This window comes from Xiphias gladius, chromosome 24 (assembly GCF_016859285.1).
Source record: "Xiphias gladius isolate SHS-SW01 ecotype Sanya breed wild chromosome 24, ASM1685928v1, whole genome shotgun sequence".
Classification (NCBI taxonomy): Eukaryota; Metazoa; Chordata; class Actinopteri; order Istiophoriformes; family Xiphiidae; genus Xiphias; species Xiphias gladius.
The window spans coordinates 12,008,787-12,032,092 of NC_053423.1; the positions used below are offsets into that span (position 1 = coordinate 12,008,787).

General features: G+C 42.2%; 1 protein-coding gene across 1 annotated transcript in view; it reads left to right on the forward strand.

Annotated features, from left to right (window-relative positions):
• The first annotated feature begins 654 nt into the window (after positions 1 to 654).
• The window catches only part of elmo1 (engulfment and cell motility 1 (ced-12 homolog, C. elegans)), a 107,947-nt gene continuing 85,295 nt past the window's right edge, over positions 655 to 23,306 (forward strand). Inside the window, exon 1 of the mRNA XM_040121525.1 lies at positions 655 to 1,144. The gene's annotated coding sequence lies outside the window, so the exon portion shown is untranslated. The remainder of the gene's footprint in view (positions 1,145 to 23,306) is intronic.

The following is a 23,306-nucleotide window of genomic DNA, read 5'->3' on the forward strand; positions in this document are numbered from 1 at the left end:
TTATTGAAATCATTGTTCCTGTTTGCCTTCCCCTCCTGCAAGATTGGACGCAGGCCGCACTTTTGCTTCGCCCATCATGGAGAGAAAAGACATCCTCAACCGTTTGTTTGTTCAGACATAATTTATTATAAATTCCCCTTTATACACTAATCTACTTTTGTTGAGACAGTGTAGGCAAGGCTACTATCCACTAGGGGAGCTCAGGGCTCACTTGAAACATTTTAAATACATACTACCTATTTTTTTTAAAAGCAGTCAACAAAAACCTACCTCTAATGATTATTTTAAGCTCAGCAATAATAAGATACTTATATGTAAATTGTTAAAACTGCATTACAAAACGTGTATTTGGTGAAATCAAGGTAGTTGTTGTTTTGTTTTTTTTAAATCAAAATTGTGCTGTTTTACAATCTACCAAAAGTGATTTTAATGACTTATAATAGCTTTTGGAGTTGCGGGTTTAGGAAGCAATCTATGAGTTAGTCTGGTCCTCATAGTCCACCAACATGTCTCGGTGTGCATGCGGGCTGCACATCAGGGGGCAGGGTGACTCACTCGTGCCAGTGTCTGATTGGAGGACAGTTTGAATTGTAACTGGCTGAGTACAACTACTTCACTGGTACTCACGGTTTACGACCATCACACAGACAGAACGACCAGTGTCAAATGCTTTTATTGTTGTCCTTCATTTCAAGGTAGAGTTTTTTGTCTTGTGTAATTTGCAGCGACTCTGCGATGGAGACGAGCTTGCCAACTGAACGCCAGACAGGCCGTAACAAAAGTAGCCCACTGACTCTCACACTGGAACCTGACGAGATGTCACCGCTCCCTCGTTAACCGGCGACCGGCGGGGGGGGGCAGCTCTGCTCCCAGGCATCCACGCATCCTCTGGTCTGGCATCACCAAGCCAGCCAGCAGACGGCAGAAGAAAAAGAGGAAGTGGAAACATCAGCGCTATCTCCACGACAGAGGAGGGGGGGAGAGAGAGAGAGAGAGAGAGAGAGAGAGAGAGCACCACCAAGTGACACACACACACACTCACAACACACACACGCTCACTCCCAAACTCCGGACGTCAGCGCCGTAGTGGAAGAAGTGTCTTCACCCCGCCAGGTTTGCCGGAGCACGCTTCCTCTTCTCGCAGGTATGTTGATGTTGAGCGGTGTTGCGGCGTCACTTCCCTCGCGTTTTTCCGCTGAATGTCGAGGATTGGCGATTGGCGGGGATCCGCCGGGCTCTGCCTCTGTTCCAGCGGAGCGAGCTCACGCCGTGTTCCCCCCTCGCCTTCCTCCGTCTCTCCCTCCCCCGGTCTTCCACTTTGGGAAGTGGCCCTGGCGTCTCCGGGCGCCGCTCTTCCCCCGACGAAGCTCGTCCGCCGACGGAGGCAAGCGCAGCTCGCTCCGCTCACTCACGCACGCAGACACGCAGACACATCGAGCTGCAGTGAAAATGAAACCGCTCCGCGCGTCCTATAGGAGCCAGGTTCTGAACCCGGTGCGCGTTGTAAGCCATAAGTTGTGCGTTTGCGGCAGAGTTACCGTGAAGAAGCCGAGGCTGCTGCTCCCCGGCTTGTTTGTTTCAGCGCAGGTTGTTGGCTCGATGCAAAAAGTGGTGTTTATAGTGTGTTTATAGATGCCCCCCCCCCCCGGGCTAATTAAAGAGCTGATTTTACGGTGTGCGGTGTGTAACTCCAGCCCAGCACTCCGGCCACACCGTGGGCCTGTGCTTAGGAGAGAGGGGGGGGGAGAACGCTAGGCAGACTGATGCATGGTAAAGCTCTTTACTCTCTCCCATACGATGAAAAACAAAGATATGAAGATGCGCTACAATCTGGCAGCTCCACTCAGCCTCTAAAATTAGAGTTCATTGACTTATCAGTGGTCTTCTTTTTCTCTAACCAGTACATCATTCATTCCCAGAAGTTTTCATACAACCCCTGATTCAAGTCCATTAGATCAGTTTTACCCCTTAAAATGAAGCAATGACTAATTCTAACTTGCAAAACAGATTGCATATGTCTTTGGGTTGAGACTATTTAACCAGTGTTTTGTTTTTTTGTTTTTCTTTTCCTTTTTTCATCTGGGATTTGTCCATTTAGTGTTTCTGCCTTGCCGTCATGTCGATTGTTGCACAACCCCTCAGAATTATCTTGCAACCCCTGACTCTTGGATATGAAACCCCTGGATTAGACCACATTAGACATCTGAAAGGATTTTGCCCAAGGTGGCCCTTTTCTTAGAGGTTTTGTTGTTTCTATTTCAACAGAATCCCAAATATTATACCGTGGATCAGCGATTCCAAACCAAAAGTACCTCAGGGGTTGCTTCTGCAGTTACCAGGATGTATGAGGGAAGATTGTGGAGTACCTCGGCTAATTTGAAAAAGTAGAAATGTTGATTTGAATAAAAGTGAAAAAGGCCCACATTTGTGTTTAGGAAGAGGGATTACAGATTGGCAGATCTGCCGCTCCAGGTGGTAGTAGTACAAATATAAACTTGACCAACAAAAACAAACAAAAAAGAGAAAGTTCCAAGATCACTATGTCTTGTATGGATTCACACGCAAAGCCACAGACCCACCACAGTCACCGTGTTTTCTTTGCAGTGAAACACTTCATTCAAAGGGTTCCTGAGCCTGTCTGATAGGGTTGTGGCTGTACGTCGGACAAAAAAAGTTGGGAACCACTGCTGAAGATGAGAAACTGAAACTAACCAGACCCCCATCGGTCCCAGAGGGGTCCCTAAAGGACCGCTGGATGTCCGTGGAGCCTTCGGGGACCTCTGCCCCATATTTCCTCACTGATCAGTCAGTAGCCAGTGGAAAGATCATGACAGCAGCTTGCTCTGGCACACAGCGTGGTTCAGCTCTCCTCCCCACATCAGTCCACACTGTCGTCTTCTCTTGCTCCCCCTGCCCTTCCAAGCGGCTTCTGATAGAGTGAGAGCCCATTTACATGCCCTTTTAGCCACCAGAGACCTCCCTGTTGTGATGGAGCCGCACGCATGCCGGCTTCAATGTGTCAACTGGACAACAAACGTGAGCAAACATAACCCAGATACAGAAGCACAGGGACGTGTGCGGCCATGTCTCAGACACAGACAGACACAGGCAGTTCTCAAGAGCGTGATTGACAAGGGCTATATTGTGGCATGAAAAAGTTTGGGCAGGCCTGGTCAAAATTTCTGTTACTGTGAATAGTTAAGTGAGTATACGATGATCTCATTTCCAAAAGCCATGAAGTTAAAGATGACCCATTTCTTTAATATTTTTAGCAATATTCCTTTTTTATTTCCATGTTTCAAAATAACAAAAAAAGAAAAGAGCCTGAAAAAAAAAGTTTGGCCGCCCTGCATGGTCAGTACTTGGTAACACCCCTTTTGGCAAGTATCACAGCTTGTAAATGCTTTTTGCAGCAGCTAAGAGTCTTTCAGTTCTTGTTTGGGGGATTTTTGCCCATTCTTCCTTGCAAAAGGCTTTTAGTTCTGAGAGATTCATGGGCCGTCTTGTATGCGCTGCTCTTTGGAAGACTCTCCACAGATTTTCAATGATATTTAGGTCGGGGGACTGTGTCGGCCATGGCAGAACCTACAGGTTGCACCTTCTGAGGTAGTCCACTGCGGATTTTGAGGTGTGTTTAGGATCATGATCCTGTAGAAGCCATCCTCTTTTCATCAGAGGGCGTGATGTTTGCTCCCAGAATTTGCTGGTTTTTAATTGAACCCATTCTTCCCTCTACCCGAATTGTTCCCCGTGCTACTGGCTGCACCACAAGCCCAGAGCATGATTGATCAACCCCTGTGCTTAACAGTTGGAGAGGTGTTCTTTTCATGAGATTCTGCCCCCTTTTTTTCCCCAAACCCGCCGTTGCTCATTGTGGCCAAAAGTTCTATTTTAACTTCATCAGTCCACAGGACTTGTTTCCAATGCATCAGGCTAGTTTAGATGTTCCTTTATAAGCTCATGATGCTGAATTTTGTGGTGCAGATGCAGAAAGGTTTTCTTCCGATGACTCTTCAATGAAGGTCATATTTGTGCAGGTGTTGCTTCGCAGTAGAACAATGCATCACCAGTACAGAGTCTGCAAAATCTTCCTGAAGGTCTTTAGCAGTCAGAATTTCGATTTGCCTCTCTAGCAATCCTACGAGCAGATCTGAGTTTTCTTGGTCTTGGTGTTCCGCTGGAACAGAGGCAGAGCCCGGCGGATCCCCGCCAATCGTCAATCCTTGGTCTTCCACACCACAATTGACCTCCATTGTTCCTGTTAACTGCCATTTCTTATTTACATTACAAACTGACGAAACGACTACCTGAAAACACTGTGCTATCTTCTTATGGCCTTCTCCTGCTTTTTGGGCATCTATTATTTTAATTTTCAGAGTGCTAGGCAGCTGCTTAGAGCAGTCCATGGCTGCTGATTGTTGGGACAAGGTATGAGGAGTCAAAGTATTCACAAAGCTTTGAAATTTGCAACACTTGGCCTTTCCCGACAATGACTGTGAACAAGCCATAGCCATAAGGTCTGACACCTTGTTAAAAGTTATGAGAGACCTCAAATCTCTTGGGTTGCCCAAACCTTCGTATAGTGCTGCTTTAATTTTTTTTCACTCTTGTACAAAATAAAAATAATACACTAATCTTGCTTGAAATGTTGGAAAGAATGTTTCATCTCAAACTTTGTCTTTTGGAGATTAGTTCATCCTCTACTCACTTCACTATTTACAGTGAAAGAAATTTTAACCAGAAGTGCCCACACCTTTTCATGTCACCGTATGGTGTGGCAATTTTGGTGTAAAGTGCCTTCCTGGGAGAATCATCAAAGAAAAACGTTAGAGATTATTGTCTGGTTTCTTCCTTGCTGTAGTTCTTAATGAGGATGTAGAGTGTTATTTGATATAGAATCTGAGTTTCTATCAAGGAGAAATCCCTAAACTGTGAGATTTTGTGAGGCATTGTGAGGAATTGGCCTTTATGTGCACTGCTCCTGCAGAATACTTCACTGTGAGACTGTGGTTGATAGTGGGTTGGAGATGGATGTTTGGTTTTAGATTCAGGTCTGGCAAAGCTTTAGCAGTCAAGGAACAAAATTTTCATCTCATACTTTGGGACTAACCACTAACTTAAGTGCACTCTCCCATTAGACTGGTATGTGAAGTTTAGTGTGTGTTCAGCTTTGGCCAGTAGCTGCCCAGTTCAGAAGTAAAGCGTGCCAGAAGCATAATATTTCAGTTTTACAGTCACCTGAGGGACCTATATGTCCAAAAGAAGCCACACACATGTGAAAACAAGTTTTATTAGCCACAGCAAACTCCATTTCTTGTTAGCTGTCTTGATAAAATAAATATTTCTTTATCCCTACAGCGTCTTAAAAATCAGCGATAGAGTGTTGCAACAAGAGAGTAAATGAAAATGGAGAAGGCAAAAAACAGCAGCCTTTTTTCGCACCATAAGTCATAAGCCAAATAAACCGATGGAATTAAACTTCAGCAATTTGATCTTTTGTTTTAAATACTGAAACATAATCCAGGAAATCAGATTAGTGATAAGAGGCAGAGATTGAGAGGCAGACTGGAGCGCTTTCTGGGAGAGGATGGGTGCCTGCCCTCGCTTAGTGAGTTCACATACGAGATCCTGGTGTGTATCTGTTTAACACTGCCTGTTGTTTGGCATCCTCTCTCCACCTCCTGAAGTGCAACCTTGCCAGTTTCTGAGCTGTGTTTCTCTCTCCTTGCGCCCGTCAGAGCCTCCTCCCTCCTTGCAGCTTGTTATCTTTCTCTCATTAGCTTACTCTCTTACACTTGCTTTGTCGCACATGCTATCGTACTGCCGCTCTCATTTTACCTTCCCTCTATCCCCGTGTCTTGCACTTTCTTCTCATTTGCTCACTCTTGCACTGCTGCACAGCCCCCATCTATTTTCTCACTCTCTATTCTTGCTCCCTTCGGGAAATGGAGGTATGTAAATTGTTTTCTCCTTGATGTATGCCTAGCCTGCTATCTGTCCATCTTAATGAACTCATTTCCCCCTTTTTTTCTCCTAAAAGCTCAGGATTGCAACATTAAAGTGACACCAAAAACCTCAGGACCCAAAGTTTCCTGTCATCTCTCTGTCACATTTTGTATTTTTTTTGCCAGTGAGAATGCTTATAGAAAAAACGCCTTGCCATTTAAATGCACTGGTATTCTTGCTTGCACTACACACTGGTAGGTTTGTCCTTCTGTATCTTGAGGTTAGATTCATTTGCAGTTCCAAATGAGATAAATGTTGCTTGCATAATTGCTCCATGAAGTTAATTAAAACAGCAGGTAGGCACTGAAGGTGCAATGGGAAGGTGCCAGACAGCCAGGCAGATATAGGTGGAGGAGAAGAGATCTCACAGGTACTGCTGTCATGTTCTGCTTTTCACTTTACTGATTGTTGCCTCAGGCTAAATTGGGAGCCAAGCAGCTCTTTGACATGTGGAAAAAATGCAATAAATAAGAAAAACCGATGGCAAAACGTATTGTTTTATGACGAACTATGATCTCTTAACGGTTGCGTGAGGGAACAGACTCATGAATGCATTGTGACCTTTTACTCTGCGCTTCTATAAGTGTGTATGTTTTGTTCCTCGGGCAGAGAGTCCATCCGTTGTTAGAATATGAATCAGTCTAAGCAGCAAGTGTGTGTTTTTCGGTCCAAGTCTAGACTTTCTGCGGAGTGAACCAGCCCTAGATGACCCAGAAACTGATACGATTCCCTCTGTGTGCTCAATCTGCCCGCTGCATTCCAGCTGTGCCGCAGCGCTCTGTAAATACTGAGTGAGAGGTTGGCTTCCTCTCTTGCCCTGTGTGAGTCTGTGTGCTTGTAGTATTTAGCATCTCTCAGTTAAGAGTCTCTCAGCCTCTGAGCCTACTGACCCAATATGATAAATGGTTGGTTCGTCTCTCAGTCCACCCAGTTTATCCCCACTCCAGTTGTGTGAGAGGTTTGAGCTGACTATACTTTTAGAGTTGGGTACATTGTAAAGATCGCCTTTTTGTGAGTGGGTGTTATGGTCTTCTACAATGTATGCAGCTGTTCTAGTAGGACTGTGCGAGTGTGTCATGAGTGTTAACATCACAGAGGGTATTATTTATGGCATTTATGCACAAGTGCTGCAGAGATTTGCAGAATTTCTGTGCTGTGGTGCTGTGTCAATTTTTATTTGACTCCAAGGCTTGCCTGCATCATTTTTCACAGTAGCTGCATGCTGGTGCGTCATTTTGACCCAGGTGCTAAACACAGGTTTTATTCAGCTGTAACCTAATTATAGCTTTTCCCTTGTGCATATGTATCTGTGTGTTTGTGTGCATGTCTATGTGTCTCTCAGACCTTTAGGTGGTGTGTAATAGTATGGGTAATTACTTGATCTCTATTGCTGTTCATATGCGGGTAGCTGCTGTTATTTTCACTTGCGTCCATCCATCCATCCATCCATCCATCCATCCATTACTATTTTTCCTCTTTCTCCCTCTCTGTGAAAACATGATCGGGTGGTCTACCAATGATTGATCCTCACACACATGGATTTTTGCTGATTTCCTCCAGGATCGCAGTCGCTGGGAAGGGATCAGAGGTGAGAGTGTGAATCCCTGTCGGCTCTATGATGTGCAGTTCCCCTGACATTCTTACCCACTACTGTCTTAAGTAAGTGTGAGTTAATGGAGGTGGCCTAGTTTTCCGCACTGCTGTCCCCAATGTATGGACTTGACTTTTGTTATCTATAGAAATGATGAACCATTATTTGGTGGAAGTTTTTGTCTGATGTGGTAATAAGTTTTCTGTTTGAGTTGTTTGTTAGAGTTCATAAAAATCCCTCTCAATTCCTTCCATGTAACTGTGTGATTGTGTGTGTGTGTGTGTGTGTGTGTGTGTGTGTGTGTGTGTGTGTGTGTGTGTGTGTGTGTGTGTGTGTGTGTGTGTGTGTGTGTTCTTTTTCAAGTACTTGACCACTACATTGCCGAAGTGTTACTTTTAATTTTTCACAATGTATATCACGCAGAAATTTTATGAGGTGTGAGCCAGTCACTACCAGGCAGGAGGTGTTATATCCCCTGGAGAATTTGTGTTGTGCTTTAGGGTGCTTGCTTGCTGAGAAAATTTCAAATGTAACAAAGTTTGTTTGTTTGTTTTATTAATAGTAAAGATAAGACCTGCATACCTGCTGCAGGATACATAGGTGAAAAAAGCACAAACAACCAAATTAGGAAATTAGATTTAATGCTCTGCTTCACTTACATTAAGGTTACAAAGTAGGTGAAGTGGTGTGCAGAAAGGTCACAGGCACTTTTCATATTAAAAGAACTAACAATTTATATTACCTTCATCTTGTTAAGAATGTAAACTCATTAGAGGAGAACTCCACTAATTTTACACACCAAACTCTGTTTACATGATTTGGGGACTCCTCCCGCATATGTGGAAAGAGTAGTATAAAGCTTTTTGAGCGGTTATAATTGGAATTAAAGACTACTTTACTTTAGTGAAATCCTGGTAAGTCCTTAAAGGCTCTTTGGCAGACTTTTGGAGCCCTTTATCTGCCCTTTTTGTAAATGCTGCAGACTTTGCTTGAAGGAATTACCACAATTCATAATGTCCTTATGTTAAGGACAAGGAATTTAAACTGAAAACCCAAGAGCAACATGCTTATTTTAGTAAAACATGACCGCAATGATTTTTTTTTTTTTTAATCGAAATGATTATCTTTTGAGTATATTAGTGATAATATACTGGCATTATAATAAGAAAATGAGCAGCAAACACACACATTGGCTTCACACTTAATTGGCCACAGAAGTGCCTCAGCTCAAGGAACGTGATTTTACAAAATGCTGTTCCACCCCCCTGCGCACACACATTTTCACTGAGAACATCAGTTACATTAATTAATATCTCTGAGGATATGATGCTCAAGGTTCAGTTTGGAAATTGAGAGTTTTTTCTTTTCCTAAGTAAAGAAAAGGTCTGGCTGATCTTATCTGCGTCTTTGCGTGCGCCATCGCCTGTGTGTGTGTGTGTGTGTGTGTGTGTGTGTGTGTGTGTGTGTGTGTGTGTGTGTGTATATATAATGTTTGGGGGCTATGAGTCACATGTTAAAGCCAGGGTCCAATCAGAGGTTGGCCCCATGTCTTTTCTCTGTGTGTCACAGTAGCACACACAGTGATGATCTTGTCATCACCATCACTTGATGAGAGTGGACAGGACATAGGGATGACTGGAGGTTCGGTGAGATGGACCAGAAATAAAAGTAGCCTGTTGTTTTGTTGGATATGGGAGGGGAGGAGGATGACACTGTTTCTAAGAAACCTAAAAACTTATTTTTACCCTTACATTGCTACTTTATTGTCAGCATGCTCTCTGTCTCTCTATCTTTTCCTTGTTTTCTTGTGTTCCCCGTCTTTTTTTTTTTTGTAGGGATGACTGGAAGGGAAGTACCTGCTCAGAAGACACTGGCAAAATGTGTAACTGTGTATGTATTCTTTGATATTTTTGATGGTTGTGTTGCATCACGACACAAAGACTACACAAAACTACAAAAACGTGAACACCTTTTATAGAGAGTAATTCCCTTTGGTACTCTCCTGACTTGCTCGCTCATGGCGACAGCAAGCTTGTTCATTTCAAGTTATTTCAGTTAGGACAACTTGAGAGTAGACTGAAGACAGAGGTTCAAAAACACGTAGCTAAACATCATGCATAATTAATGTAAGGGCTGAGATTAAAGATTTGAACCCATTCTGTCTCAATGCCAGCCCCTGCGATGTCAGTGTGCTGTAGCAGTGTTTTCCGTTAGAAAAGCCAAGGCTACCTCTAGAGAGAAGAGATTGAGGAGGAGTGGAGGGCCTCTCTTAAGATGCCAAGGTCACCAGTTCGCTTGCTCGCTCGCTCGCTCACTCGCTCGCTCTCTCTGGCTGGGGACTGTTGCTTTATGTTGGGGCTGCCTCCGAGTCTCTGAATAAATCAAAACACAGACGGACATTCATGAAACAAGATATCTGTGATATCTCCCTCTCTATTTCCTTCCTTTGCTCTCTTAATGTCTCCCTTGTAAGACTTTACTAGTTGGTTCCCCCTTTTCTTCATTTATCATTTTTGTTTCGCATTCTCATCCTTCTATTACTGTTGGCTCCTCTCCATACTTCTCCATGTTTTCACCAGAGCTTTCCATATAAATAACTCTGCCTATACATACTTCCCAGTTTCTGACCCTCGCTGCCCACACATTGACCAGCGGCAGCAGCGTTTGTCAGGGTATCTGGAAAAGATCCACTGGCTCAAAACTCCAGTGGTCGTCTCCGCTGCTGCTACTTTTAAGCTCAGCAGCAGCCTGAGGTGAGTTTCTCTTGGCTCTAACAAGCCAGTAAAATGAAGCCATAATCACCCTCACACCCTGACGCTGCCTTTCATCACCTGTTAGCAAGGAGCAAATGTGATCTGAGGCCAGGAAAATAACAACTGCATGAAGAAAACTTCATAGGCCTACAGAAGCCTTGCCCACGGGAATGTTGATGCCGTCAAAGAACAACTCTGAGTAACTCACCCAGAGAGCTCCTGGATGGCTCATATTTTTTCTTCATTGTGTGCAGGCAGTGGTGTTTCAACTTGCCCTCATCCTTGTCTATTTTCTGTACATAATGTTTTTTGAAGGCGTGCAACTGGAGGTTTTAAATTCGATTCTGTTCATTTCCCAGGCTGTTTGGTTTATTAGGCATGTCAGACATATAGCAATGGATGTGCATAAACACATACAGACATATCATCACATTCATTTGTGTCTTTATTATCTATATTTATTATCTTTCTTATCTGTTATTTTTTGCCTCTTTTCTGTCATAAGCAGAGCTAAGTAATTACAAGAACTTATAAGTCTGTTGGCTCACTTCAAAACAATTATAACAAACTGTATTAAAAAGTAGTACTAGTATTTCGGTTGTGAAGACAACCGTAGGACGACCAGTTTGAGTTTCTTCTTCCTTTTTTTTCCCCTACTTATCAGTGTTTTTGCTTCCTGTCATTCCTGCCAGTGTTGTTGCGTCTACAGGTAGACACTCGCACTTCTCTGCCATCTGAGAACAAACATCAAGGAGGGTTTTGTTGTCTCTCAGACTCAGTCGAGCCATTGTGTTGAGCTTTGGATTCTGTTGCCGTTTGTAGCCTGAGCAGATTCCCAATCTGTAAACCACCTGCCTTACCCCGTGTCACCCCCGCTGGTCTGTGCTGGCCACACATCAGTGTTTTCCATTTCCTGTGGATGTTACACGTTGTCAGTGTGCATGGCCCTTATTTTATTCCCAGCTATGCTAAAAACTGAAGAATAACGTGGTACAGCTCAGCACAGTTGGGCTCAGCATGGCTCTCCATTGAGAGAAGAGGGGTATTGTAGTGGCAGACTAGCTGGGTTTAACATTGCCTTTGGGGCTTGTTGCTGTGTCTGTTCTTTTGTTGTATGGAGGGGAAGCTTAACACTCTGTGTTTGTATTTGTGTGTGTGTGTGTGTCCGACTTGTCTGACTGCATTTTCCAGCCCAGACAGTTCTGTGAAAGAAAGGCACAGGAAATACCAAGGGGCATTTTTACAATAACGGGAGAGCTACTGGATGCAGAAGTCTTTAAACCGTGTTAAAAGTTTATTTCGTACAAAGTATTAGAAGTTTTAGGTGAGCGTCAGTTCCAAGAAGAACAACCGTTGTGGTGGTGGAAGTTGAGTTGGAAGGTGAGCCACTTCCTGCCGATGCCTGCCGGTGAACTGATCTGCTTCCTGTTGACAGAAAGTTTGAAGAGAGAGGTCAAGGAGTGTAGGCAGAACCCCTAAACTCGATGTAATGTGGTTAGTTGTTCAGCATCAGTTACAGGGCAGTCTGAGTAGTGAAACATGTTGAGTCTGATGTCTGTTTCCATGCACACAGTGAATAGATGTATGGGGGACTGCTATGCACCGATTACATCATTTCAATGAAATCGTACCCACAGCAATGAAAGCCTTGCCTAAGGAATGCCCTCCACTGTGTTTTTCTTTCCCTCTTTCTTCCCCCTATTTCCCTCTGTCTCTGTTTCACATAAATGTGGGTTACATGCAATTAACCCATAAAAGGCAAAAATTAAGTTCTTTAAATCTATGCCCCAGTCCATAAATAGCCTAAATTCAGCCTCATTTCAACTCTTGTCACTGGCTCTGCACCGCAAGTGAAGCCCCTCCCTCAGTTGTCCTATAACTTGACAATATTGAGGCAGCCACAAGCAAAGCCCCAATGAATGGCTTTGCAGGGCTCGGGCTGGGCACGCAGAAGGGATGAAAGTGTTTAAAAAACGTCAGTTACCACACTGCTAGGGTGGAGGCCGAGCTGGCATCAGCGCTGGCTCGTGACTGACCAGGCAGGCAGAGCTGGGGCCTGTCAGAGGGTAAACACGGGGAGGGGAATGCATGGGTTTAGCATATGGTTTAAAAAAAAAAAAGGAAAAAAAAGACGTGGGGGATAAATAAATAATAGGAAGGCAGTGGCGAGTGGGAGGCTCAGGGCAGAGTTTAGGGGTTAGAAAATTAAAGGGTGAGCCCAAAAACTGGGCATTGGGCATCTGTCAGGAAAGGGGAGGGCATTGTGGTGAAAGGGTGTGGCTTGCATGAAGTGGAGGTTGGGGAAAGAGTCTCGGAGCAAGAGCAAAAGAACAATAAGAAGCATCTGTGAGACAGTACGCTAAGGCAAAAAAGACATGCATGGAAAATATTTTGAAAATCAGTGTGTTATTTGTAGCAAGCGTGAGCTCGTGCGTTGTGGCTGTGTGCATTGGTTTGATACTGATGAGCTGTTGGTGGTTGGTGAATAACATTGTGCCTCCAACAGTGCTGTAAGTCAGCCAGTCAGTCAGTGTGGGGAATAGGCAAAGAGCACCCAGCAGGGAGGAAGAGACTGTTTTGGTGAAGCCGGTTCCTGAAGCCAACCCAAAACATGTGTGCTGGTGGGTGTATTTGCGTGTGTGCGTGGAATGAAGGGTTGCTTGATGTATAGCCACAGCTGGGGGGAGGCTGTGGGAGGGGACAGAGAGACAGCTGGCAGAGCAAAGGGTGAGTGTAACGAGGAGTGTGTGTGACAGCCACAGTGACTCCTTTGTTCCCACTCACTTGTGCCAGTCACAGCGAGTAGATGGTTGATATGTGAAGTGACTGAATCCTTTCACGGCACCTAGAGCAGATACACAGTTGAGCTTTACGTTAGCCCTCTCCCCAGCGGGTGTGTGTGTGTGTGTGTGTGTGTGCTTGCATGACTCTATATACCACAGAGAGTTGGCAATGGCAGCAGGAGATTTCCACAAGAGAGCATCAGAACCATCTCCCATAATGTCAGTGCTCCCGTAGAGCGCTTATTACGCTAGTGATGATAGTAATCAGTGCTAACATAATTGTAGCGCCAGTAACATTGAACAGTAGCCTGTTTGCTATATGCTTAGGTAATGATTGTTGTTGAGGGCCTGTGTTCTCTTCTGAGTTATGGTTTAATAAGAGGAGTCATTTTTGCTCTGGTGGAGAGGAGCACTGTATGAGTGCAGCAGTCCTGTGCGGCTTCTGGAGGAAATGCTGCTACCTTGTGTGTCGAGTTTATCAAGGTGCAAGGTCATTTGAGACAGCTTATACCACCTTTCTTTTATTAAACCTGTCTGGTGTGTGTGTTCACATGGGCACTTAGCTTTCTCAGCATGTTAATTTTCACTCCTCAGAAGGCCAGTAGCCTTTAAATAATAGACCAGTGGTACTCTGTAGCTTATTCCTCACTACTATTAAAAGGTGTTTTTTTATTATTATTATTCCATGAAAGCTCTACACTAAAGTGTTCATTCTTCCACCACCATTTAGCTTTCCAATGGTTTTTTTTGTTTTTTGTTTTTTTTAGGAGTTCAATAAGGTTTTTCAACGCCTGACTTCTTCCTCTGAGTATCTGAACCATGTAGTTCAAGCAGGACAAGTAAAAATAGCCACAAATCAATCCCAAATGTTCTCGGGCTCTTTGCACATCTCGATCTAGGCTAGCACAACCCAACAGGGGATAGAGTGACACGGCATTCAAAACTGGGCAGCATGACTGGCAGGCTGGCACTTTAGAGGATGGCGTGTTCATTAAAAAACCTTACTGGTGGCTGCGATTCGGGCCTTGACACACTTTAAAAGCCATTAAAGAAGCAACGGCGGATCATGGTTTGTTGAGTTATGATGATGATATGACCTTTTGTTATTATGTGCTCCAGTGGAGATGGGTAATCCTCTGAGCTATTGAATTCAGCTAAGTGGAGACCGTGTTTTCATTAAGAGATGTGTATGACGTGTACAGCACTGGCGTTACACACGCACACGTGAGCAGTTCATGGCAGACTGAATTATCAATAGCACAGAAATGTCACACACTGTGAAGAGTTTTTATTCCACAAGAGAGATGGCAAAATAAAAAGACCTGTAGGGCTAAAGAGTAATGTAAATTCATCAGCAGCTGGGCATAGACCAAGCATACATTTTAAGATTATACTTTATGTAGGATACATTAATTCAATTTTCTTTAACAATCTTTTTCAAACTGTTCGCACAAGCGAATGGGATACTGTTTTTTATTAAACAGTATCCCATGGTCCTCATTTTTCATCTTTATGTTAACATTTTCACAAATAACCACAGACATTTTCTCATTTAAATCATTTAAAAGGTAAGGAGTCTGGCACCTCCTCAATCAGTGCGACCTGCAGCATCAGATCTCTCAGCATCAGCCTAAAGCTGGTACTGATATTAGTGTTTCTGCAGCTGTAGTATCAATGGTTTATTTCTATTTCTATTTCTTGCCTTTATGCAGTTTCATTCTAACATGAAAATGATGGTGCACTGTTTGCTGGAAGGGGAAGGGAGCTCTATTGCCTCAAACCAAGAGCTCCTAATTTCTCCCTAAGTTACAAAACAAATGGCAAAACAGTGTTGCACAATAGGACAAAGGTTCCACAGGCAGATTGGTTAGAAACAAAAAAATGAAAGTAATGTGTATGAGAGAGAGATTAAAGAAAATCAGTTCAAAAAAGTGAAAAAAAAACCCAAACTAAAATGAATCAGAATCCAGGAAAAATTGCTGCTTAATTTTAAGCGAGAAGAATCAAACCCCATTTCTGACAAAAACAGTGTGCTTGTACCAAAAAAAAAAAAAAAAGGTTGTCTTGAACTTTTGATTCAAAGGTGATGATGACATTTATACAACCACGTTACAACAAACATTGATAACTGGATCCTGTCATCACCATACCTGACAACGCAACTGAGAATCATGAGACCAACTGTAGTCTCAGTTCTGACACTGGCATGCAGAAGCGATGCTATAGAGGCAGTGTTCAATTTTTATGTAGACCTCGTCATACTGTGTTGACCCCGTCCACACCAAAGGCACCAAAAGCCCCAGAAACTCTTTGTGTGCATCAAGCTTCAAATGGGAAAATTTGCAATGCAATGCAAACACTTTGTAGAATATACAATGTCTTCCGGTGTGTACGACTGTAGACGTCTCCCTGATGTGAAACCGTCTGAAAGCAGTACTGGTTGTGTATGTTTGTCTAAATGCTGAACAAAACGAAAGCCTGCTCCTGGTGGCTCGGCAAACATTTGCAATGGAAATTCCCTGACCCGGGATGCCCAATCCTTCAAATCCCATTTAAATCGATGGAGCACATGCCAGCCCTACCAGCACCGTGAGGAGAGGGAGTTAAGCTCCTATAATGTAACAAAGCAGATCTGAAAAAGCTGTCTAGTTATCAGCGTACCAGTAACCTTTTAGTTTAAAACCCCATTAAGACTGTATTTATAACTGTAATAATTTAGCATTGGACAGTTACATAACAATGCTTAGTGTATCATGTAGCTATTTGTTTAAAAGGTCATGGTGGATTGTGAATCCCTCAAATCTACACTTATTGGTTTAATCAAATCGTTGATTGCGTTACATCATCGTAGTGTTTTTGCAAACTGTGGATTTTCGTAAACATTCATATTTGCAGTTTCAAGGACCAAACTTGTCAAATAAGTCAAAATTTGACCAGACACCATTTTTCTGTTTTTAAAAAAAAAAAAAAAAAAAAAAAAAAAAATCAAATACGATGTCAAATTAAAAAAAAATATGATAGTTTTTCCTGCATCCCTCTATGACGTGATCATGAAACATTATGTTAGGAAGCCAATCACCAGCATTATTTGATCTTGGTATAAGCATGCTCCATGCTTATTGGCTTACTGACGCTGATGAGATTTACTCCTTAGGTGTAGAAATTTGGTACCGAATGACAAGGCATTTTTCGATACTCGATAGTATCTAAGCAATTCGGTCGGTGCCATAAAAGTCTCGAAGTTTGGTAGCCAGCCCTACTGTAGACATGTCTTCAGGGACGCGATGCTGCAGTCCTCTCAACGAGCATCAATGAGGGCTGGAACATCACATGTCCTTACTCAGGCTTTATGTTTCAATACTTTACATCAAAGTGTAATTAAAAACTCTTTTCGCTTCTTTTCTTGAAAGCACTAATACAGTGAATGCACTTGTTATTTCTCTACTTACAGACATTTATGGTATAAAATAGGCCCAGTTTTGAAGGTCAGTATTTTTGAATCTCAATTGAGCTACAGCTCCAAGTAAACTGTCAAGAATATGAAACTGAATTTCATATATACAACGTTTTCAAGTATAGGAAAACTCAGTTTTAAACAATACAAATTCAAAATTTAAAACATAATATACAATAAAGTAAAAGTACAAAAATATGTAATTGACTTACACGTGGAGGTTGTACCAGCAATTCCCACTTTGGTTACATTTCCTTTATTCATTCATTTGGGAAAGAAGTTGTTTAAAAAGATGTGCACCATAACATATGAAGCCTACACTTAGAGTAATTACCATATTCTGCCATACTGCCCATGCTCTTGGGCAGAAAAGTTCCCTTTTCTCTCTAAAATGAGTGAAACTAAGCCTTTAGCTACAGTATTGTTCTTGTATAATCCCCACTGCGTTATTCTGGGACTTAAACTCGAGTCACGCCTGCTCAGCAGAGTGTACTGCTCTTTTTGTGGGTTTGTGTGTGTGTGTGTGTGTGTGTGTGTGTGTGTGTGTGTGTGTGTGTGTGTGTGTGTGTGTGTGTGTGTGTGTGTGTGTGTGTGTGTGTGTGTGTGTGTGTGCGTGTGCGTGGAAGTCACTTCTTATAGCACCTGTCGTTTGGTTTTCAAGTAGCACACAGAGACTCTACCAACATTATCTTCTTCATGAACAGTGATAATCCAGTTGAGGGATGGATGATCCCTCAAAAGACGTATACGGTTAGCTGGGAAATGATAACCACTGTCTGTGTTTTATGAATGAGATGCCTCACAGAAGGGAATATAAAAGGTAGTTTTATGTCCATTGTCTTTTGCTAGGGCATATACTTGTGGTTGTGTAGCCATCTTTTCCAGAATAACCTTTTGTCTGGTACTTTTTTCCCCCCTGCTGCTTCGGGTGTAATTTTAGCACTTTTGAGGAAGTGGGATTTCAGTCTTTTTTTTATTGCTAAACTTTTAGTAGAACTGAAAGACATTTGAGCTTGACCCAGCTGAATTGAACGGTAGGGGCCAGTTAAAACATATGAATGAGTGTGGATTTTTTTTTTTTTTTTTTAATTTACCTTTTTAAAAACTGATTTATTTTAGGACTGAAAGGAAAGCAGTTGGATTTTCCAACTGCTGCTTTTGTAGGGTTTATTTTTTGTTTCTGTAGCAGTGTGTGTATGAGCCAGACTAGCAGGCATGTGCAGGATAAAACATGCCTATCATGACACTGTGTAGGAGAAGAGTTATTGATTTGTGCTGCAGTAGCATGGTTTGATTAGTTACACAATGTGGAAACTGGAGCTAGTTATAACTTAATTTCTGTTTTTTCAGTGACGCCCTGGCTTTGTAACTGTGTCAGTGTTTTTATATAAGAAATACAGTTTATGTTTATGTGGCTGTTTGCCTTCTCTGAAATGCACTCACTTGGAATGGGAGGGGGTGTGAGAGAGGTGCTCGGATGTGCTCTCTGTTCTGTTATAGTAGTCAAGGTCACTTTATGATGGAGGCGTTTTTTTGCTTGTGAATGAAGAATGCTGTGCTGATCCTTCCTCATGCCACAATACATCCCGCCTCCTCCAACACACACATATATATACAGGCTTCACAGTTAGACAATGGGACTATAGACCTGTTTCCATGACTTCCCTCTCTGACCAACCAAAAAGCACCGTTCACCCCCGCCTCACTCACGTGCCCTGGCAGAGTTTTTGTGTGGTCCCTACCCATCCCCTCTATACATACCCTCACAGACACACACAGATAATGGTCCACTGAACTTTTCAGGATGGCTTGTTCCTTGAAGCATGGCCCCAGAGGCTCCAATCATTGTTGTCTGCAGTGATGAGACAACAATGGAGGGGGGGAGGTCTGGTCAACCCCCCCCCCCATTCTCTGCTGCTTTGAAGAATTGCACTTTGATGTTTTTCTACGTCACAAACTGTTGAGTCTTTGGAAACAAGGCAGACTTTTGTTGCATTTCTTTTGACTTTGTTGAGCTTGCGCCACTTAAAGCACTTGTTTGAGATTTCATAATCTTGAAAAATGGACTTCAACTTTCCTTTTGCTGAAATAGATAGGAAAGTTAAGGGCCCTGCCTTGGGCAAAAGATGTTTTTCTTTTTTATCACTCTTCAATCTTTTATTTTTCCCAATGTGGCGATATTAAGAGAGAGTACTTTTGAAGCTCAAGTTTTAAGCTCAAGCAAACCAAAGTGTGAAAACAAAAAGTTGTGGTTTTAAGAGGGGTTATCTGTAGGTCTAGTGGCTGGGTGCAGTGACATCCTGGCAACTTGTCTCTTTTTTTTTTTTTTACACTCCAGTTTTTGTTTGGATTAATCAAACCAGATAGGACATGTTAATTCGAGAACAAACAGATATGAGAGTGATATCAATCTATTCAACAAATTCTTGGCAAGAAAGCTAATAAGCGTACTGTCCAAAAATGTTGAACTATTTCTTTTATAACCATTTCTTTGATGTGTGAAAAGTGTTTGCTACAAATACTACAGAACAGTAAAAAGTCACTCTGGAGCATTGCAATGCTCAAGATTTTCTCAGTTTAGAGAACCTACTAGCCTCTTGCTATTTGGAAAAAATTTTTTTCCTTTTGTTAGCTGAAACCCTATCATGAGTTCTTCTGTTTCACTAATCATGTATAAGAAATGTCTTTATAAGATAACGCAGTTCCAGTTTTCAGCTTGGAGTAAATCTGCACCTCAATAAATGCTTGGTTGAATCCCCTCCATAGTCTGCATGATGATTATACCCATACACTGGTGCATTTTTGAGTATTAAAAGCAGTCACATTATTGATTCCAGTCTGTTCCTTTTAAATATCCAGGTTCTTATTTCCAGCTTCATCCTAATGGTCCAGCTATGTAAGTTGATTACGCCAAAGACCCCACAGGCCTGCAGCCAGACCAGCCACTGTGGAGTCTGCGGGGGACGCACATAGCATAGCTGACATATTTATCTGCCTAAACCACAACTCTCCTTTTGGTAAAGCTGAGGTAATTTAAGGTTTGGAGACTGCTGTTATCAGCCTCAGAATTTATTCTGAGGTCCGTAAAAAGCCTTCTGGTGAACATGAGAATGGACGAGTGGTGGAGTGCGCAGAATTTTTTGGAGGAAAGTATGATGTAGTGGTGTCTTTCATGGTAACCGTAGCTATATTTATGATGCAGTAAATCCTTATTCCTAAGAATTCCAGCCTGCTTACCGCTAAAATAGATACCAGTATCTATTTACTAATTGCACAAGTCAACATGCACACAACATGGTAAATTGATTGCTCTCATCACAGCTAGAATCTAGCGACCCCTGCAATGATAATGTTTCCTGCTGCCACAGGAATTTCCGGGTTTGGATCGAACTTCGAAGACAACATTGGATCAGACATTATTTCCATAACTCAATCCTCTATATCTGTCAGTTTGGAAGAAATACACCACGGATAGTGGGTGTTTGACCTGGATATAGGCTGTTTCCAACAGGGCTGCGAAGCCTGAGAGCAGAAGGTCACACTGTCAGTGACTCACTAAGCCTTTGGGCTCTCTCTCTCTCTCTCGCTCTCTCTCTCTCTCTCTCTCTCTCTCTCTCTCGCTCTCTCTCTCTCCCTAACTGGCAGTGAAAAGGCTTCCAGGGTAAACACCTAATTGTGCTCCTCTTTTTTGTTTTTAAGCTCTCACTGCTGACCTTGATGGTGACTGATATTTAGTTATGTAATGGGGGAGGATGGCATGTTATTTTTAAATCTAAAGAGAAAAGGGATTGTGTGTGTGAACAGAGCACCTAGCCTATTGTGTTTCAGTTAACGGAGCAATGGAAGAAAAATCGTGTAATAGTCACCTTACATAATGCTCTTGATTACACATGCTTTAAGTGCACAGGATTAAAATATATGCGCTAGGGTATTTGAATAGGACAGGTAATGTTTCATAAGCACTTAAATGTCCCTAATATCATGAGTTGACACTGATCAGGGAACAGTGATGAACCTCATTTCTGAACAATATGTCATCATGTTTGTCTGGATGCTGTAAACACCAAATACATTCAAATAAACATCAAAATGAATTCAGCCATCGTCAGTCATGATGTTGATAATGAGATAATGGCAATTGGCTTTCAAACACGAAACATTTTCACCTTTATTGATGATCAGTATTGGCTGAATTTTTGTTGCACTTTCCCTCACCTTATCAGATCACTTTCTTTGTTGCACTGTTTGCATAGTTAGTAACTGAGTATGCACACCTATTTTTGCATTATTCTCATCGTAATATTTACGTTTTGGGAAATGGGCCTAATCGCTTTCTTGCTGAGGGTTTAATGAGAAGATCGATACCACTCTCACATCTGTAGGGTAAATATGGGAGGGGGGTTCTTAGTAAGTGCCCTGCTGGTGCTTTGCTGACTGTAGCTGTGCAAATATACTGTAAGGATTTGCTTAATAAACACCTTTTGATTATAGCAGATGAAAAAAAAACAAAAGCATACGTCCAAACTTTTTACAAAGTATGTACTAAACTTGGCACGTGTTACACTAGCATAATCACAGCATGAGTAAGTCCATTTCCAACTAGACCTGTTTTGCACATTAGCCTGTGTGGCCACATTCCAATGATTATTATTATAAACTATCACAGAGGATAATAAGTGGATAGTTGCACAACCTGTGGGCATTGAGACCCAACTAATAGTGTAACGACTTGACATTTCATCCAGTGAGAGAGACCCAGGAATTTTTGGTCCAATTAAGTAGACCCTTAGCAAGCCAGTTGTGCACTTATTAACTTTGCCCCTGTGATCTTCACCGTTGACTGGTGTTGATGAAAGGTGTGATTTCATGTTTGTCCATTTTTTGTTCAGAAAATAATGGAAGGAAATAATGTCACATACATGTCCCATTTCCCTAAAACTCTAAGGTCAAAGTCTCATTATGCTTCTTTTGAGTTGACATTTCTGTAATCTAATCATGCATTACTGATTGTTTTGATGGTTTGCAGACCAACATATGCATACAAGGAGGAGTGTTGATGATGATGATCCAGACTCCAAACTGTAATTCAATCGAGATCTTCTGCCCAGTAGGAATGGCCTGCTGTTATTACATGTGATCCATGATAATTTAATTACAGGTGGCCCCCAGTAAATCTTATCCAATTCAGACCCCCTCATCAGACTCTAACAAGTAGGAATTCTGCCTCTCTCCCAGTATCCTACTCAGTGTGGGAATACTAGGACTCTGTATTTTTTTGCAGGCTTGTAGTTTGTGTTTAATCATTTCCATAAAGACAACTAGCATACGTTAGCTTAGCAGCAAAGCCACAGGCAGTTGTTTTGTGAACAAGGCCAAAGGAGATAGTTACTGATCTGTTTTTAGAGCTTTGGTTGTTTTGGGAAGCAGGATATTGTGTGATCACACACTTACTTGTGAGGTGTTGTTTCACAAGCTGATGTGCAGTCTGTAAACTAAAACGTGGCCTAGACTTCCGCTTTGTACCATAACCATATGTAACACAGACCACTGTATGTTGTAATGCATGGATCATAACCACTTGAGGTTGATGATGGCGAGTAAGGCATGATGCTCCTCTTCAAGTGGAATAAATTTGGATGTGGTTTTGAATAATAGATGATCCCCTGAGGAGTTGTGGAATTATCTTTGCCTTACAACCTCCTCTGCAAGCTGACTGCGTCTGGCGTGCAAATTCACTTTATGTTTGAAAAAATAGGAGAGAGGGGTTATGAAACCCTAATCGACTGAATGACGTCAACACCTAGCATTTATTATTTAAAATGTGCATTTACATTTGGGTTTTCATATAGAGCAATTTAAAGGTGAGTGTAATCATAAGCTCGAATTCCTGAACATTACAAGCAAACAGTAGTAATGTGAGCCAGGGTCAGGGCCACAGAGGATGGAGAGTCTCTTGTGTATATGTATGCATGTGAGTATGTCTATATGTATGTGTATGTGTAACCTGTGAGTCAACCATAGCAACGTCTTCCAGCAGTTAATACCAGCTTGAAGCCTCGGTGTGAGAGGAGTAGTAAAACAAGAAGCGCATCATATATTGATTAACAGCCGTGCGCTCCCACCACTGACTTTGGCCTTCTCAGATTGGTTAGAAGGGCGAGACTCATTCAAAAAATTCAGAAGGGAAAATCTCTTCACTGCTGCCAGGCTGTTCAATGAGTCTGGATCACAAAAGCCTTTGATAGCATCTCTCCACACTAAGATGTTTTTTGAAGCATATTTCAACTAAAAAAAATATTGAAATTGAAAGAAGTTTCATACTGTAGCTTTAAGTTTAACACTAAAAAATAGTCAAAATGAGGCAAAAAAAAGTTAACAATGTTTCAGGTTTTACTGAAATGTGAAGTGAAAACTGTTGTTTTTCTTAACTAGTTTCTTGCTTTGGTTCAAGCTACAGTATGTTTCCGGTACACTACACTCCACATTATATTCTGTACAAACTTCTGTACACTACTGTCTTACTGCTGCACAAGTTCAAATTTTTCATGCTTTGTAAATAAAACAATTGCCTACAAATCACTGCTACACTAGCACGGCAGATTCCCTGTTGTGCCAGTCAAAAATATCTGATTTGGAAAAACTCAATCCTTAACGTGTGTTAGTAGTACGTATGTCTCACATTTTTCTTTGAAACATTGCTTCAGCACAACCAGTCTTGC